At 35.5% G+C, this 4,679-nt stretch overlaps 1 non-coding gene across 1 annotated transcript; it reads right to left on the bottom strand.

Annotated features, from left to right (window-relative positions):
- Positions 1–1,182: 1,182 nt before the first annotated feature.
- TRNAY-AUA (transfer RNA tyrosine (anticodon AUA)) lies at positions 1,183–1,255 on the bottom strand. Its single transcript has one exon. It is a non-coding gene; the product is annotated as a tRNA-Tyr (tRNA).
- Between the last annotated feature and the right edge of the window lie 3,424 nt (positions 1,256–4,679).

Here is a 4,679-nt window from a genome sequence, read left to right as displayed (position 1 = left end):
TTTGGGACTCCATGAATCGCAGCACGCCAGGCCTCCCTGTCCATCACCAACTCCCGGAGTTCACTCAGACTCACGTCCATCGAGTCAGTGATGCCATCCAGCCATCTCATCCTCTGTCATCCGCTTTTCCTCCTGCCCCCAACCCCTCCCAGCATCAGAGTCTTTTCCAATGAGACAACTCTTCGCATGAGGTGGCCAAAGTACTGGAGTTTAAGTTTTAGCATCATTCCTTGTAAAGAATGCTTATTAACATATATACAAATATAGGAGTACTTGTGTAAATACTAACAGACATAAAGGGGAAATTTGATGATAATACTATAATAGCAGGAGACTTTAACACCAACAATAGACAGATCATCCAGACAGAAAATCAGTACAGCAACAGCAGACTCAAATAACAAAATTGACTAGTTGCACTTAATAGGAATTTCATTCCAAAACAGAGGAGACATATATATATATATATATATATATATATATATATATATGCACACACACAAATGGAATATTATCCAGGGGAGACCACATGCTAGACCAAGAAAAAAACAAATCTTAACAAATTTTAGAGAATAGAAATTATATGAAGCATTTTTTCCATCCATACTCATATGAAACTAAAAATCAACAACAGAAAGAAAAATGGGAAAGGAATAGATACATGGAGACTCAACAATGCACTACTAAAAATCCAGTGGTTCTATGAAGATATCAAAGAGAAAATCAGAAAATACTTTGAGACTAATGAAAGGCAAACACAACATTCCAAAATCTATAAGATGCTCCAAAAGCAATTGTAGGAAGAAGGTTTACAGTGAATGGACTGTCCTTAAGAAACTAGAAAAATCTCAAGTAAACAACCTAATTTAAAACCTAAAGGAATCAGAAAGAGAACAAGCAAAATCCAATGTCAGCAGAAGGAAGAAAATCGTAAAGATCAGAGAGGAAATAAAATAGAAACCAAATAAACAATAGAAAAGATCAACGAAACAAAGACTTTTTCGGTAAGATAAACAAAATTGATAAACCTCCACCCAGGCTCACAAAGAAAGAAAGTGAAGTCATTCAGTCATGTCTGACTCTTTGCGACGCCATCGACTGTAGCCTACCAGGCTCCTCTGTCCATGGGATTTTCCAGACAAGAATACTGGAGTGAGTTGCCATTTCCTTCTCCAGGGGATCTTCCCAGCCCAGGGATAGAACCTGGGTCTCCTGCATTATAGGCAGACACTTTTACCATCTGAGCCACCAGGGAAGTCTCACAAAGAAAGAGGGATGATCTAATTAAACAAAATAAGAAAACAAAAAAGTAGGAATAACCAGCACTACAAATATACCAAAAATAAATAAATAAATAGATCATAAAAAATACTACAAACAATAACTATGCCAACAAAATGGACAACCTAGAAGAAATGAGCAAATTTCCATAAACATACAACTTTCCACAAGTGAATCAAATAAAAAAGAAACAAACAAATTGAATAAATCAACCATTACTAATGAAATTGAATTTGTAATAAAATAGTCCCAGTAAACAAAGTTCAGAACCAGATGGCTTCACAGGGAAATTCTACTAAACACATTAAGAGTTAATACCTATACTTCTTAAATCATTTCAAAAACTTGAAGAAGAGGAACAATCTTGAATTCATTCAATGGGGTTACCAATGATACCAAAATAAGACAAAAACACCACAAACAAAATTTTTAAGAAAATTATAGGACAATATATTTGATAAATATAGATGCAAAAATCCTCAACAAAACATAAGCAAACTAAATAATATATATATAATATATATTATTATTATTGGATATATATATATTATATCCAATAATATATATAAAAGGAGACTTCCCTGGTGGCACGGTAGATAAGAATCCACCTATCAGTGCAGGAGACATGAGTTCAATCCCTGGTCTGGGAAGATTCCACATGCTGCAAAGCAACGAAGCCCATGTGCCACAGCTATTTAGCCCACATTTTAAAACCCACAAGCCACAATGCTGAGCCTATGCACCTAAACTACTGAAACCACGAGTTCTAGGGCCTGTGAGTTGCAACTATTGAGCCTGTGTGCCACAACTAATGAGACCTGCACATCCTAGAGCTCGCATGTTACAACTACTGAAGCCCTCACATCTAGAGCCTGTGCTCCGCAGCAAGAGAAGCCAGTGTGATGAGAAACCTGTGCACTACAACTAGAGAAAGCCTGTTCAAAGGACAGAGACCTAGTGCAGTGAAACATAAAAAATAAATAAGTAAACATATATATATGTGTGTGTGTGTGTGTGTGTGTATGTGTGTATATATATATATATATATATATACATATATATATAAAGGACCACATACTATGATCAAATTGGATTACTCCAGGAACACAAGGGTTGCTTATCATTTGGAAAGGAAATCAATCCATGTGATACACCAGATTAATCAAATGAAAAATAAAAATCACACCATCATCTCAGTAGACATACATAAAGCATACGAAAATATTCAGTCAAAATAAAAACCCTCATCAACATGGGTATAGAGTGGAAATATCTCAACACAAAAGGCCATTTATGACAAGCCTACAGCTAACATCGTACTCAACCCTGAAAAGTTGAAAGCCTTTCCTCTATATCCAGGAGGGACACAAAGATGCCCACTCACCATTTCTTTTTTTTTTTTTTTAATTTTATTTTATTTTTAAACTTTACATAATTGTATTAGTTTTGCCAAATATCAAAATGAATCCGCCACAGGTATACATGTGTTCCCCATCCTGAACCCTCCTCCCTCCTCCCTCCCCATCCCACTGGGTCGTCCCAGTGCTCTAGCCCCAGCATCCAGATCCTAGACTGGCATCTCGTTTCATACATGATATTTTACATGTTTCAATGCCAATACAAAGGATCATAAGAGACTACTATCAACAATTATATGCCAATAAAATGGACAACGAGGAAGAAATGGACAAATTCTTAGAAAAGTACAACTTTCCAAAACTAGACCAGGAAGAAATAGAAAATCTTAACAGACCCATCACAAGCATGGAAATTGAAACTGTAATCAAAAATCTTCCAGCAAACAAAAGCCCAGGGCCAGACGGCTTCACAGCTGAATTCTACCAAAAATTTAGAGAAGAGCTAACACCTATCCTGCTCAAACTCTTCCAGAAAATTGCAGAGGAAGGTAAACTTCCAAACTCATTCTATGAGGCCACCATCACCCTAATACCAAAACCTGACAAAGATCCCACACAAAAAGAAAACTACAGGCCAATATCACTGATGAACATAGATGCAAAAATCCTTAACAAAATTCTAGCAATCAGAATCCAACAACACATTAAAAAGATCATACACCATGACCAAGTGGGCTTTATCCCAGGGATGCAAGGATTCTTCAATATCCACAAATCAATCAATGTAATACACCACATTAACAAATTGAAAAATAAAAACCATATGATTATCTCAATAGATGCAGAGAAAGCCTTTGACAAAATTCAACACCCATTTATGATAAAAACTCTCCAGAAAGCAGGAATAGAAGGAACATACCTCAACATAATAAAAGCTATATATGACAAACCCACAGCAAACATTATCCTCAATGGTGAAAAATTGAAAGCATTTCCTCTAAAGTCAGGAACAAGACAAGGGTGCCCACTTTCACCATTACTATTCAACATAGTTTTGGAAGTTTTGGCCACAGCAATCAGAGCAGAAAAAGAAATAAAAGGAATCCAAATTGGAAAAGAAGAAGTAAAACTCTCACTATTTGCAGATGACATGATCCTCTACATAGAAAACCCTAAAGACTCCACCAGAAAATTACTAGAGCTAATCAATGACTATAGTAAAGTTGCAGGATATAAAATCAACACACAGAAATCCCTTGCATTCCTATACACTAATAATGAGAAAACAGAAAGAGAAATTAAGGAAACAATTCCATTTACCATTGCAACGGAAAGAATATAATACTTAGGAATATATCTACCTAAAGAAACTAACGACCTATATATAGAAAACTATAAAACACTGGTGAAAGAAATCAAAGAGGACACTAATAGATGGAGAAATATACCATGTTCATGGATTGGAAGAATCAATATAGTGAAAATGAGTATACTACCCAAAGCAATTTATAGATTCAATGCAATCCCTATCAAGCTACCAACAGTATTCTTCACAGAGCTAGAACAAATAATTTCACAATTTGTATGGAAATACAAAAAACCTCGAATAGCCAAAGCGATCTTGAGAAAGAAGAATGGAACTGGAGGAATCAACCTACCTGACTTCAGGCTCTACTACAAAGCCACAGTTATCAAGACAGTATGGTACTGGCACAAAGACAGAAATATAGATCAATGGAACAAAATAGAAAGCCCAGAGATATATCCATGCACATATGGACACCACTTCTATTTAACATAGCATTGTAAGTCCTAGCCACAGTGATCAGAGAAGAAAAAGAAATTAAAAAGCACCCAAATTGGAAGGGACGAAGTAAACCTGTCACTATTTGCAGATGACATGATACTTTACATAGAAAATCCTAGTCTCCACCAAAAATATATTATAACTAATAAATTAATTCAGTATAAGCTGTAAGATACAACTTTCAGAAATTTCTTGCTTTTCTATATATCAATAATGAAATGTCAGAAAGAAAT

This window comes from Bos grunniens, chromosome 1 (genome assembly GCF_055505025.1).
Source record: "Bos grunniens cultivar Pamir isolate PY7600 chromosome 1, Bosgru_T2T1.0, whole genome shotgun sequence".
In the NCBI taxonomy this organism is placed as follows: domain Eukaryota; kingdom Metazoa; phylum Chordata; class Mammalia; order Artiodactyla; family Bovidae; genus Bos; species Bos grunniens.
The sequence above is the reverse complement of the archived record's forward strand: the minus strand, read 5'-3'. Positions and strand labels throughout refer to the sequence as shown.